General features: G+C 48.9%; 1 protein-coding gene across 1 annotated transcript in view; it reads left to right on the forward strand.

Moving 5' to 3' along the window:
- LOC149325835 (uncharacterized) overlaps window positions 1-15,549 on the forward strand; it is an 80,368-nt gene that overhangs the window by 58,511 nt on the left and 6,308 nt on the right. The gene's annotated exons all lie outside the window — the stretch shown is intronic.

Raw genomic sequence — 15,549 nt, forward strand, 5'->3', positions numbered from 1 at the left:
CACATATTGTTGAATTCGTGTGTTATGCACGATGACTTAAAAACATCCTGCAAACATGAACATCTTTATTAAATTAATAATTTATACAAAAATAGCGAAACGCTGAATACATTTTGCACTTTTAAAGGTTCACTCTATTTCACCTTTTAACTTTCGCAGGAGGCTAAGTTGTAAGCCGTTGCAGCAGGCGAGACAAAGTAGCTACTCTTGCTGTTAACTTTTTAGTCCTTTTTTGTTAATGTACCGCCATTTGTAGCAATAACAGAAGAGGGGGTTCAACGCAAGAACAAACACTACAACAACGAGCAGTCTTGTCTAGAACGCTGGAGTTTCTCAAATATTTAATCAAAATATTTAAGCACGCACTGCGTCAGAGACAATGCTTGTACTCAAGCAAAGCAGCACAGAGCAGTGAGCCTGCCCCGAAGAGCGCACCTGCAGTAATATTTCATTTGCCTGAGTCGCTGTACACCGCTCCAGTGCGCAAGACAAGCCTGCGCATGTCTCTAGATCTTAAAAATTCAAGGAAAACAAGCACACAAAAAGTACTTAATGTGGTTATTCTTACAACAATTGTATGTCACTAATTGCAGTTCCGAGTGCCTCGTGGAAGTGAATGAAAGGAGTCGCGCAGCTTATTGCAAACTTCGATGGCTCAGTGGAGAAGTGCAAGAAGTTCAAATATATTGGTTCGAGCAGAGCAAGAGGCCTGCGTAAATGTTACGGCAATATTTCATTGGCGTAGGCTCAGCTAGAGCAGTGCAACCAGAAACTGAATGCTGATATGAACGAACGACACTGCGCAAAACTACGAAACAGGTTTTACAAAGCTGCACCTGTGATCAGCAGTCAACTGTGATCAACGGAGCGTAGAAGGAAAACAAGATCATCAACATTCATGAGAGCTGAAACGAATGGCTTTCTTCTGTGCAGCTTTAATCTAAGTTTTACAGGATCTTAGTAACCCAAGCACAATATGGCATGGCACGAATTATTAACGTTAGCCACACCGGTTCCTTTAAGGCGGAGTGCTCCACATGAATTCGAATTATTGCTCCTTTCCCGCTGGGCCATGTCTGCCATTCACTTACCACACCACTAGTTTACTTCAAATTTGCCGTGAAATTTGCCGTGAATTTGCCGTGACAGATAAGTAGCGTTGAAGTAATTCTGTGAAAATGAAGTCCTGCTTTTAAACTACTGTAGAAAGACCATGAAGGATGTGGTTTTTTTTTTACTTGCGGCGCACTGCGGTCAAGACCCCAAGCAGGAAAAGCATAAGTGGAAATAGTCAGTAAAAAGCATTATGCAATACATAATGAGCTTGGTTAGAGCAACGCTTGTATGATGTACGCTGTACCCTTTTCCCGTTCTGTTAGTCATCAAAGAAGATGAAAAAGAAACAAATTAAGTACAGAAGGACCATGACCTGATGAGGTTTGTCCGGCTTAAAGCAAATTTCAGAAGAAAAAACACTCGTTAGTCAACTTGTTATCTGATTGCTAGCCACTGCGTGCAAAATTGCTGGCGGCGACAGTGACGCCAGAGTACCTTGGTTAGAGGTGATGAAAACTCCCGACGGCGATCGAATTTGCCGTGTAGGAGCGGCGCAATTCCTTCGCATTTTAATAGCGATGGATAACCTCGAAGGCCCTCTGCTCGATAGATTTTGAAAGTGCCCGCGTGAAAGATATATTAAACTCTTTCAAAGATGACTGGAAACTTATTTTCGCTGCGGCGCGTGCTTGGTTCATCACACGACCAAAATGTTAACTTTTGTTTACGCAGCCGATGGAGCGATAGTGACTTAGGTGAAAAATGTGACTACTCGCAAGCACTCCAATGCCGTAGTGATAGCAGCCGCTAATGGCAGTGCTGCGATGGGAAATTCTAGAAAGCGGGCAGCTTCAGGCCACGCTACTTGAGCCATGCGTAGATCTCCGGCCGCTGCACTGACTATCTATAGTCGGATACAACTCAAGAACCAAGCTGCAGATGCCCCTCAAAGGGGGCCCTCCAGCCAGTGGCGCCCACCGATTTTCACGATTAATCCGATTAAGCCACCCTTATTCTCCATTCATCCGCCACCCACTTCAATTTCACGCTAGCAGGTCCAAGGGGATTGGTCAAGGGGGAGAATCGGTCGACGCCATTTCTGGAGAGACTCCTCTGAGAGGCATTGCCGCTTCGTTCTTCAGTCGCATCCGACTATAGTTCACTGCAACTTCCGCGCAGATTTGGGACTGATGGTGACGATGTCGGCTACCTCCCCCACCGCATGGTTTCGGTTTTGGGTTTTCACATACTGTGTGTTTTGCAGTGCACTGCCTACCTTGGCCGATGCCACTGACGTTACGTTTGCGCACCGTGAATACGCGAGCATCAGTGTGCCGCCGGAGTGTGCCATGCGGTACTTGCTGAAAACCTGCGCCAACGCAACGCAGCATCGCCTCTGTTTTCTGCGTCTGTGCAGCACGCCATTCGGCACCTTGCGCAATGTTTTCCCGACCGAGACCTGCTGAAAATCTCGCTACCGCAGTTTTTTATGCGACCTTGCCTACCGGACGCATACGCAATGCGTTAACAAACATTTAATAGTTAGTTTTCGCCCCTGCCTATCGCGGTCATGGGTCCGGCTTCACGTCCTCCACACATTGTACTTCTTGCAATTCAAGCACGCGGAATCACCAATCAAGGAGAAAAAATTTGTCAATTTATTTACGTAACGCTGGTTGCCTCACTGAACATGCACAAAGGGCACGGCGGATTCCGTGATTATTCACTCACACGCAGACAATCTATGCCTGTATGCATAAACTCCCATGCAAAAATGTGAAAACAGTAATTTCAGCAATGTATAAAATAATTGCTACCCATACACGTTAGTCACAATAGCCATTCTGCTATTACAATTCATTCGCATCCTACTCTTGAATTTCTTATGCGCGAGATTTTGTGCTCGACCTTCACCAGCTTCTTGTAGAAAATTGATTTCTTTTTCTTAACGCTTCATATTTTTCTGAACAATGTCTAAATATACTTCTTTACAAAGAGAAACAAAAAGCGAAATCACGCAATTTTTTGTTCACAATTCTGGCCCAAATCCGCCAGTGTTGCGATTTTCGCAAAATGAAAACACTGAGTTCTTTCCAGACCACTAGGAAAATAAATTCAGGCTGCCTGTAGAGGTGTACCAAGAAAATATAAAACACGCGCATTCTATAGCCAAGTTACTGCCACGGACTACTCACGATTTTTTTCGGCTGGAATTTTATTTCAAGTGATATCAATGTTTCTGAAGTTGAGCGCCTCAACTGCCGCCATTTTTCTCGCCGTACAGCCAATTCGGCGTATAGCTCTGTCATTTACTCGGGTCTCCAAACGTTCATGCTCCCTCTGCAGAGTGCGGTTGGCGGCAGCTCTGTGCTCGTGTGTGCTCTGCGGTGCTGTGTGCTTGTGCGAACTGCTCTCTGCATGAACGGCGTCAGGTATATCTGTACTCGGACGCTGCGTCCGCGACAGCCTCGAGTTTCGAGTCTGTTGCCATCGCTCAGTGTTGCCTCCTGCTGTTTGCTACCGCATATCCTCCGCAGCCCCGAAGCTGAAGTTTTTTCCCGGGCTCTTGAGATCCTTAACTGCTTTAAATCGTCTCTTAAACAAGGTGTGCTACAATCCACCTCTCGAAATTATTTATTCTCAGAGTCACTGCGTTAGAGGACAATAGAAAATAGAACTATGCACGGAGTGGCTTAGATTGGGCTGGACACTGATGCATGAAAGAGACTGCTAGAGGTATTGCGAGAGAATATGCACTTGTAGTCGAGGTTCGGGAAGGAGTTCGTCGGCAGCTGACGCCTTCTGCCTCTTTGGAACAGGCTAGAGCGTATCATACAGTGGAGTAGAAATAAATGTGCGTGATGCTTCACTTCAATTTTTTCTTCCCTACAACATGTATTACTCCAGAAAAACAACCCCTGAGAAGGCGGCCCGAACAATTACGCATTTTTAGCACCGTCACAGGTAGATGCGCTAACTATGGTAACTACGACTATACGCAAGGTATGGCCTTGAAAAGTGTTGCAACGCTAGCAACATCAAAGCCTTATCGTATGGGCAGAACGGTTTTCCGGCTCTGCTAAAACTATTAGATCTAAAATACTAAATAATTTGTACTTTTACTGTCACTGCCTGAGCACAGAATTTAAGGCCGAATACACGAGAGAATGATATCATTCGAATGAATTTGCAGTAACAAAGTCATGATTGCTCTCCTGTAATAACTCTCTTTTTTTGCGTAGAAAGTACTGTTAATTGCCTTGAAGTACGGGCCAATCACACTTGAGTATTGTTGGAATTTATTTTAATTCTGCCAAACTTATTTTGCTTACAAGTAACTTTCTTTTAAGGAAAGTTAATAAGAAGAACCAAAATCTACCCAACTTCCTACTAAAAAATGTCACTAAAAGTCTTCAAGTCAAGGCACGTTTACGAAATCTGGAGCAAGTGTTCTGTTATCCACTGTCCTTGTTTACCCTAAATCTTAAATGCGAAAGCAAGTGTTTCTCACTGATATCATTAAAATTAAATTCCTGTTATATGCTCACTCGTTGTGCTGGGCTTGCCGACTGTCATTGATCCTTTTTCTTTCGTGTTCAAGGTTGCTTAAATTGCTTTTAAATGTTTGACAGCAGCTTTAGACAACTATTTGCATTTATTGGTATCAACGAGAATGTTTTCTCGTTTTCTACTATATTTCTGTTGACACCAGTGCATAAACAAAAGAAAAATTTATTGACTTCCTATCAACTGTAAGGTGGAGTTTATTTAGAGAAGCTTCGGAAAGAGATCCGGGCAGACAGCAGTCAGCGATCAGCCAGTCCCGCCAGAAGTGTGCACTAGGCTCGTGCATGTGCCCGTCTTCTTCCTTGCAATGGGCCCCGGGCAGAAGAGGAGCCATCCTAGCGACTTAAGGGGCGGACAAGACAGCGAGATGAAAATATGTCTTGAGGCATTGGACATGTAAAGACTCGCGGCTGCGGCGTCAGAGGTCGGGAAAAAGCATGAGTGACTCAGCAGTATAGCTGACATATGTTCGCGTCATGATGTGATAGGGGCCTTGATATTTAGCGAGCAGTTTCCGGCAGAAGCCCGGAGTACGGAGAGGCATACACAGCAAAACAAGACAGCCGGGCAGGAAATGCTGGGCAGGGTGATCTTCATCGTGGCGGGTTTTTTTTTTCCGGCGGGGGGGACTGGATAGCTGTCGTGACTGACCAGGTAATCTGCCAGCAATCTTCGGTGTGCCTGGTGTGGTTCGAACTGACGTACTTTGTCAGCGTTTCACCCAGCGTGTGGTTAAAGTGTTCACTGAGGCCGTTTGTCTGAAGATGGCAAGCACTGCGAGTCCGATGGATGACATTGCATTCGCGGAGCAGAGCTTTGATGACTCCAGACAGGAACACGCGGCCTCTATCACTGTGCAGTTCACGAGGGGCACCCGTTTAGGGATGAACCACCACAAAAAAAGGATGCCACATCCTGGGCTCTCGCAGCAGGAAGCGCGGTGGTTTCAGCATACCTCGTGAGGCAGTCAACGGCAACAATAACTCGTCGTTTGCCACATGCAGTATACAGGACAGGCCCGTATGACAACGCGGTCGAAAAGGCGAGGCAGACAAGGACATAGTAGTAACGCTAAAAAACAGGGTCGACAGGGTAGAAAAGACAACTCTAGAGCTTGTGTTGTCTTCTTCTACCCTCTCGTGCCTGTTTTTAGCGCTATTACTACGTCCTCTTAATCTAAACACCAATTACGCCAACTTTCTGCCTCAGAGGCAGACAAGATAGTTCCTGCAACTTGAGGGGGTGCCTTTGAGTGGGTGTGATGGGTGCGTGGCGGCGTTGACAGTCAAGGAATGAGTGTTCGTACTTGAAAACGAAGTTGTGCATGCCGCACCAGTCGCATCGGAGGTGGAGGCACATGTAAGTCATGAAAAGACCCGCGTGACCGCATTGTAAGTCAGCTTAAAAACATGAGCAGATGCACTACCGCAGGTTCTGAAAAATAACGATGAGCCATTTTCTTCCATCGGAATGAAAATTGCGCTAATTAAGCAGGTTATCTTGGATTTCAAAATATGAAGCTTGAAGGCGCAGGGCCCGCGATGGTATAACCGCCGATGGGTCGTAGAGAAAGTCGAGAAGAGCCCTAATCCAGGGATCCTTGCGCTGTTCAGAAGGCAAGCCGCTGAGGGAGGGAGCGCAGGGGCTTGTATTTCGCAGAGGCTGGGGAATTCGGCGGGTAGCTGGGAGCGACCCAAAACATCGGATGCCATATTATTGGAGATGCAGGGCCCATCGCGCCAGGCGGCAAGAAGGATCTTTCAATGAAGAAAGCCAACGAAGGGCGTGTTGGTCCGTAATGGCCATGAAAGGAAGGCCGTACACGTAAGGGCGAAACTTTGCTTAAGGCCCACTAAATGGCGAGACACTCTTTTTCAGTCACAGAGTAGTTAGACTCAGCCTTGGTAAATGGTATATGTAACTAGATATTCGTCGAATCCACATTTGCACTGGGTGAGCACTACACCGAGACCAATACCACTGGCATCAGTGTGGACTTCATTCGGGGCCGCCGGATCGAAATGGCATTAGATAGGTTTATGGTTTATGCGGATTTACCGTCCCAGAGCAACTCAGGCTATGAGGGATGCCACCACGCCACCGCGGCGGCTTGCGTAATATAGGTGGCGCAGGGTTTTGTAGGCGTCGTCGTATGCGGGTGAGCAAGCTGAAAAATCGATACTGCTGCCGAGAAGGAGGTGCGCTTGTGAGATACGTCAAAACGTGCTTCAAGCAGCGTACATGCGTCTCAAAGTCGAGCAAAAAGATGACTATATCCTCCAGATGGCAAAGGCACGTCTTCCGCTTGAGACCACGCAAAACTATCCATCATTCGCTCTAAAGTAGCAGGAGTGTTACACAGGCAGAAAGGCATGACAGTAAACTCGTAGAGGACGTCAGGGGTCACATACGCGGTTTTGGCACGATCTTCATTCGCCATTGGGACCTGCGAGTCGCAAATCAAGGGAAGAAAAGAGTTCCGCGCCTTGTAGGCAAACCAGAGCGTCGTCATTACGGGCAGAGGGCGGACACGCGGGATTTTATTCTTGCGGTGGTAATGGACGAAAAATCGAACAGAGCCATCGTTCTTCCTGACGAGGATAACCCAGGAGAGCCATGGTCCTTTGGAATGGTGAATAACTACTCATTTAAGGTAGGTATCCCCATTTTCTTCAACAACGTGCCTTTCAATGGTGGAAACACGATATGAGCGCTGTCGCAGAGGGGCATGGGTACCGGTGTTAATACGGTGCTCGACAGTGAATGTGGGCCCCAGAACGACTTTGTGGCAATCGAAGAAGAAGCGAAATTTCTCATGCAGCTCAAGAAGCTCGGTTCGCTGAGTTGGAGGAAGAATGTCGTCAATATAGAGCAAAGAAATAGGTTGGTCGACAATGGGGCGGACGCAGTAGTTGGCGAGCTGAGGGCGTCCACGTCGACCGGCGGCGATTCTGCGGCGGTGCCGTGGTTGAGAACACAATTGAAGAGCTGCACGGTGCCGACGCGTTCGCCGCGGCGCAAAACGAAGGGGCTCGAAAACGGGTTGGAGACCACGGTGCGAGCCTCGCCGTGGTGGCTCAGTGGTAAGGCGCTCGTCTACCGAGCCGGGTTCCCCGGTTCGAACCCGACCACGGCGGCCGTGTTTCTATCGAGGCGAAACGCAAGAGGCGCCAGTGTGATGTGCGATGTCAGCGCTCTTTAAAGATCCCCAGGTGGACGAAATTATTCCGGAGACCTCCACTACAGCACCTCTTTCTCTCTTTCTTCTTTCACTCCTACCTTCCTCTCTTCCCTTACGGCGCGGTTCAGGGGTCCGCCGAGATATGTGAGACAGATACTGCGCCATTTCCTTTTCTCAAAAAAAAAACAAAAATGAAACCAATTACCACTGTGCGGTGAGGCCAGCAGATATGGTGAGCAGGGCATACGGCAGTGGCAGACAGTGGCGGCTCATAAAAGAGACGGCGTGAAGATACTTGCCACGCGAACATTCACAGGAGAGAGGCACAATCACGGAAGAGCACGCAGGAATATTGGTACTATCGGCGACAGGAGCTTTGGTAGAAACAGAGACATCGCAAAGTTCAGCCTCTGGCACAGGATTCGACAGCATAGAGAACGTTACTTGAGTCCGAGCACAGTCAGTGACCACGTCGCGGAGCGATAGCAAATCTTTGGAACTCCACATCCAAGCGCCACCTCCACCAAATGTAAAGTTGGTGTGCATTTGGAGAAGTTTCTGACAGGGAGTAGAGCTAACATCAGTCCTAGATCAGCCAGGAGCGTGTACTGCAGGCGATGGCCAAGCGGCTCGCGCTTATATGTGTCCGTCTTTTTTCTTGCACAACAAATGCAAATAGAATATCTGCTTCTTCTCCAAAAAAGTTTTTTTCATATCCTCATATTATTCCATGTGCAGTGGTGCGAATAAAATGAAAGGTTTTTGGATCTAGGGAAATTCTTAGGAGAATGGCCTCAGGGGCGAGTTGGTGCATGATGATGAGCGCTGGCGCAACGAGGACACTAACAAGAAAGAGACACCACATGCACACATGGAAATTCTTAGCTATAGCTGCAACGAATTTCACCATGCATTCAGATCAGCTCTGTTATCTTGATATCCGCAATAAAGAACACGAGCTTCTGAAATTTATTTTTCATCTATTTCAATATTTCAAGATTTTCCTGTAATTTTTTATTGCGACGAGTATATAGAAAGAACTAACATTCTACTAACTCTGAAATAACACTTTGCTTTGGGGGAGTTTAACGTCCCAAAGCGACTCGGGTTATGAGGGACGCCGTAGTGAAGGGCTCCATAAATATCGACCACCTGTGGCTCTTCATCATGCCCTGCTTTCGCACAAACAGGGGCATTTTTCCTCCATCAAAATTCGACCACTGCGGCCGTGATCGAACCCGCGTCTTTCAGGCGACAGCCGAACGCGATAACCTCTGGGCCACTCTTAAGGCTCTCTGAAATAACGAATATCAATGTGTTACTTTTGAGAAGTGGGCGTGAGGACAAGAGTATTCGAAGAGTAGTCACTACCGCATGTAGGGGCGGTAACAAGTTGACTTAAGCCAAAAGTGATGCAGGTGTTAACAAAGCTGCTTTCTGTGTTTTCTTTTGATGTGGTATGAGCCAGATTGACCCAGGTTATGGACGGAAAGTTAAAATCACCGAAAAGAAGAATCTGAACATTTGGGTGAATGCAAGATGTGATATGCAGGGCGTCGTGAAAATTTGCTACAAAAGTAGAGTCAGCGCCCGGTGGACGGTAAACGCGGGGACACGTGCGAAAAGTGCGTGCGATTCGCTGCGGCGCGTCGTTGCGACCGTCGTCGCAACGACCGAACGCAGCTCGTCGCATGCGTCCAACCTGCTGGATGCCAACGACGAGCCGCATGCGACAAACGCAACGACGGGAAGCAGGAGCCAATGCGAGCGCAGAGAGCGGCAGCGTCATGATGACGTAGAGCGCGATGCTCAGGCCGCTCGGGGCCGAGCCATCCCGTCTGCCGGTGTCATAAAAGCGAGCTAAAGTGTGTTCTTGACTTAAATAATAAACCCTGGGATGAGAAATGTGAAAGAATATGTCATTTTTGAGGATCGCTGACCAATACTGAGCTGCTGCTAAAGGTAACGACTGCGATACAAGCAAACTTCTTTCCACAACCGCTTCGCAGCTGCCGCTGGCCGGCTCGCCTGGCGCCCGCTCGCTTCGCTGCCCAAGGCGTCGCGGAAATTGACCATATTATTACTTTATTGTGAGATCATGCTGTTGACAGTAGAGCGATGTGTGGAGTAGGCCTTTTATTATAGCTCAGGCGACTTCCGAAGCACCGGCCGCTGCGGCTTCGATACGAAAGAGGCTATAGGCCTAGCGACGACCACGGCTGTCAGGCAGTAGCAGAGCTCGTCGCCCAGAGCGCCCGCGAGCGGTGCCGTTGCCGAAAGCTCGCAACATAAGCAGGCATGCTTTGTCGCTGCTCGAGCAGACTTTCTGATAACAAGGCAATCTTGTATTTTCTTGGGATATTTGTACACGATCACAAGCAGCGCTGAGGCACCGCTGCACGGCGGCGAAGTGTGACAGCGGTTGTGGGCGGAGCTTGGGTAGAGCGGAGCAGCGATGCTCACCGCTCCGTGTGTCCCTGCTTGCAGTGGGATGGCAGATCGCACGCGACGATCGGTGCGGCGCGTCGGCGAAGTTGTAGCACATGTGTTCCCTGCTTAACATACACCGACGACTAACGACGGATAGGAAGACGTGCATGATAAAAAAAAATTTCTGAAGAGGACCTAATATTTAAAGGACACCACCGCCGCGCTGATCCGAACGCTCACAGAGAAAGATATCGAAATCAGAAAAGGTAGCCTGAAGTTCAGTGTCGTTTACCGTTGTGTCTAGCTACGCTTCAGTGAGCAGAATGATTTCGGACTCTGTAGTGTCAATGAGATGATGAAGAGCATCATATTTCGGTAAAATGCTTCTGATATTGGTGCACAGAACATTCAGTGGGCGTTTATTATGATTTGCTGAGGTGATTTCATGGAGCTATGGGCGGAGTGGAGTGACCTGTTTCGTAAATTGGTCTAGATATGTGTAGTATCGCCAAATATCATCTTATCGCGGCGAAGCTTAAACTTTAGTTTCTGGGACTTGGCAAAAAGCTATAGGGATTTTCGAGATTTGCGGGTGTTTGTCGAGTAATTTTCCGAAATCGCGTAACCTGAGTCTTTCAATTTTTTTGCATTGGAAAGAACGGGTCCTTTAACTTAAAAAAAAAAGAAAAGTTAACGATTGTAGGTCTGTCTTTACTTGGTTGAAAAGTGCCCATGCGGTGTGCGCGCTCAATGTCTGTTTGTTGTAGTGTTCTAATGTTCTAATGTTCCGATTGTTCTAATGTCTGCCTAGATGGTCTTAGCAAACATTAACTGTTAGCTTTTCTGACTCAGCCCACGTCTGCCTGTCAGTATCTTTAAGGCCAAAAAACACGAGGTTACAGCGTCGATTTTTCTCTTCTGCGTCATCGATACGGGCGCTCAAGTTATAAATATCAGTAGAATGCTGCTCTGTGACTCTCTGGACACTCTCCAGCTGTGTGTGAAAGGATTCTGTTGATGAAAAACAGTCTTCAGTTTTTGTTAGCCTTCTTTTGATGTCGTCGAGTGTTTGGTCATTTTCTGATGTTTTGAGTGAATTGGTTTCATTTCATTCAGGAGCTACGCTTGACCGGATCTAATTTTGTCAAGAAATGACGTAAGATCACAGGTCGTCTGCGATGAACGGGTGGTAATGAGACCCGGGTTTTCCTCTACGTCACCAGACAATAAGAGCAGATCAAGCAGAATTTCAGTGCAATCGCGGACAATTGGTATATAGCCGCCGACAGTCGGTATATAACAGCCGACAGACACACAGCCCTGACAACGCTGCAGATTGAGCGATCAAAACCTTTCCCATAATACGAGCTGATAATCTCTGGTGGCAGTGTATATGAACTGGTGGAATTAACTTTCTGGCGTTCTCGCAATGGCCGTGCAGAGTGAGTTTAGTTCATCCGAACACCGTGGGAAACCTAAAGCTGGAACCGCATGGCGCGTTTTTGGGCGCGATTGCCGCGCGGATGGTGGGACGCGCGCGTTATTCTGACGCGTGCCCAGCATAATCCAACATGAAATCGCGCCGCCGCGTGGTTCTACGCTTGTAGAAAAAAACGCCTCGCGCTGCGCGTCCACTGACGTCACGGCCAGCGTCCACCAATCAGCGTGCAGGCACGTGTCATTTTGGTTTTTCGGTTTGCCAACAGATGGCTCTGCTCCCCGCGCATCTCGGCGGCACCTTTTTTGGGGGAACTGCTCTTTCCTCTGAGGAGCTGGCTGTACTGTTGAGCACGTCCAAAGAGCCACGTGCATTCACGCATCGTGTTCGTTCGCGCGTAGTGTTCGGCCAACATGTACAAGACAACCTTTAACGAGGTATAATTACATGAAGATTGTTTTTATTGTAGTGTCCTGTAAATTAAAGGGCATATTTTGTATGCGGTAACAGAAAATTCACCTCGTTGGCAGTTGTGTGGTCTGGCAACCCGAAAAAACGCGGCGCGACAGCGCCGCTTCATTTTTCTCGTACGGGTGCTCGCGCGTCGGCGGTAACGCGGGCGTTTGCCGCGCGTCGCGTTTTTCGCTCGCGAAAAACGCTCCATGCGGTTCCAGCTTTACATACATAACTCACTCGAATCCGCAACCATGCTCCTGCGAGGTATTGTTCAGCAACAGTGCGAAAAGATATGCGGATCCGCATTTTCTCGGCATAGCCTGTTGCATAGAGCGTCCCGTTTCACAGCGAAAGGTTTCTTCTAGACATCAAAACACGATCCTGCAGCCGCCCCAGGGGCACCGCGAATGCCAACAGCGAGAATCAAGCACACGTCCTTCGGACCGACGGCAGTATTGTTAGAACGGACGGTGGTAGCCGCACAGGGCATTACCCCCTTACCTTGAGACCAGTGGGCGCCGAACGCGCCGAACCTCCCCGCACGACGACCTCGGAGGGATTATATGCCCTTTCTGGGAAAGGGGTCGGGACGGTCGCGGTGGGGACGGGAGATGGGTTTGTCAGGCGGTCAGTGTGAGAGTCGGCAGGCAGTGTGTGTTAGGAGTGTGTGCTGGGTGGTGGACTTGCCGTGGTCGATGATGGAATGTGCCGCCTTTTCTCATCCATGTAAATAAATGGTGGTTGTTGTGTTGTAAAAAAAGAATGTGTGTGGTGGCGAGTGATTAAAACGCCGAACGGATCACTCCGTTGCTGCACTAATTTCTGGTGCCGAAACCCGGGAGAACGATTCTGCAACATCAACGGACCGCCAAGATCGACTCATCGAAAGACATGGAGATCTCGAAGAGAAAGAGGAAGGCCCTGCGAACTCAAGCAACGCGTCTGGTTGGTGAGGCAGAAGCATTGCTGAAGTCTACAGCACCGAACGCCGAGGATCTGGAGGTAATTATCGAGCGTCTGCAATTGACTCAACGCCAACTGAACGATGTAGACGCCGCCATCGAGCCTCTGATCAGCGAACAGGAAGCCGACGCAGAGTTTGCAACCGTCATCGAATACGGCGACAAGATCGTGACTTCTCTAGCCAAGCTGAAGTATTCAGCGAAACGCACAGAAGGAACGAACGTGGGCAGCACTAAATCAAACGACGATCGAAGCCCAACGACAGGAACGACTGCCAAGACAAGACTCCCCAAATTGGAACTCCTGAAATTGAATGGCGAAAGAAGGAATTGGCAGCCATTTTTGGAGCTATTTGAAACATCGATCCACAAGAATTCGGACCTATCACCAGCAGAGAAATTTCAGTATTTGCGATCTGTACTGACAGGAGACGGAGCATCTGCCATCGAGGGATTGCAACTGACGGCGGAGTGCTACAACCACGCCATTGACATCCTCAAGCAGCGATTCGCGAATCAAGCCATCCTCATCCAGGACCAGATGGAAGGCCTCATGGCTGCCGCACCGGTGTCATCGACAGGCAGTGCCCACACTCTGCGGCGCTAGTACGACAGCCTTCAGGCTCGCATGCGAGGCCTTAAGGCGTTGGGTGTGGGCGAAGAATCGTACTGCGCAATGCTCTACCCTCTTGTGCTCCGGGCGCTTCCGACCGACCTGAGCCTTCTGTACAACAAGATGATGGCTTCGAAGGACGCAGAGGGCTCCAGCAACGGGAACACCTCAAACACCGACACTAGCTGCGAGACAAGAACAGAGTCGGTGCATGAGAAAGAGCTGCGCGCGCTTCTGGAATTTCTTCGGATCGAAGTTGATTGCTGAGAAAGAGCGGGCAGGGAGCAACACAACGACGCAACTTGTAAGCCCATGTCCCGTAATCAGGCGCATGAACTGGTGAAGAGTGCTGCATATCCTGGCAATCCTCGACACTCGTCGGCGGCAGCCTTGCATGGCACAATGAAGGACCTGGAATGCTTCCTGTGCAAGTCAGAACATCATGCAACGGAGAATTGCACCACCGCAAGAGAGCTGCCGGAGAAGAAGCGCATGTTACGCGAGCACGGCCGACGTTTCCGATGTACGAGGCCAAAACATACGGCAAGAATGTGCAAGAGCATGCTATCTTGCAGCAAGTGTCGCGGCAGGCATGCCTCAACGATGTGCGACCCGAGCTTCATTCCCGACCGGCGAGACGCTCGATCGCATGAGACACAGAAAGACGTAAACGGAAGCTCTAGTCCAGTCAGCCTACAAGCAACGCAGTGTGGCGCGACACCGGCGGTTCTGCTCCAAACTATGACAGCATGGGCCGAGAGCCCGAAGAAGAGAAAACTGGCTAGAATTATGTTGGACACTGGTAGCCAGCGCTCCTTTATTACCGAACAGCTATCAAAGAAGCTGAACTGCAAGCTGCTCGGTACCGAAATCCTAACAGTTGGCGTGTTTGGAGGCGATAAACAAGAACGTACCTTTCGACGGGTTCAGCTGACTTTGCGAAGCAGGCAAAATAACCGAAGGTACGAGATCGACGCTCTCGAAACACCGACTATCTGTCAACAGGATCTCCCAAGCCCAGACGAAAGTATCATACAAGAATTGCTCAACCTTGGCTGCAGTTTAGGCGATGACCTGAACGAGCTAGAACACCGCTCAATTGATATTCTGATCGGATCGGACCATTACTGGGGAGCAGTGACAGGCCAAATTCGTAGTCTAAAAGGCAGCCTGACCGCGTTGGAGACGATGTTCGGATGGGCGGTGCACGGAAAGAGCAGTTCGTCGTCCCCGGGACTGAGTTGCGCCCAGGCGATCGTTCTGCGGGCCACATTAGAGGAAAACGACACACCGGCAGAAAACCCAAACGAGAACGAAATTCAACAGGATAGACAAGCGGGCGAGTTGGTGATACATTATGCAAAAAAAACAGCGCGAACAAACGGGGACAAGACGAAGCATACACAGGAACAACCGCTGACTCTCAACTAAAGTTTAATCACAAGAAACACGCTCATAAAAGGAAACAGAAAACAAACAAAACACCAAAAACAGAACGCATGTTTTACTATGTGATGTCCAGATATGCAACCTCACAGTCACCTCACAGATATGCAACCTCACAGAACGAAGTAGGACGAAGGTTAGATAACCTACGGAAAAAGCCCCATCGTCCTGCAGAAAGACCAGCGGCATCTTTCTCTCTTGTCAATCGACGCACACCGAAAAATGCTGCACGCCGGAGCAAGGGACACAATCGTGCAACTGCACGAGAGGTGTTGGGCCCCCTCGGCAGAGATTTCGTGAAAATGGTGGTGCGTGCTTGTGTCACTTGTCAACGGTTCAGTTCTCCACTGCAAAGTGCTCCGACGGGACCGTTACCAAACGCGCAGACCTGCAAGCGAGC

Source organism: Amblyomma mixtum, chromosome 10 (assembly GCF_055824585.1).
Source record: "Amblyomma mixtum isolate Tamu chromosome 10, ASM5582458v1, whole genome shotgun sequence".
Taxonomy (NCBI): domain Eukaryota; kingdom Metazoa; phylum Arthropoda; class Arachnida; order Ixodida; family Ixodidae; genus Amblyomma; species Amblyomma mixtum.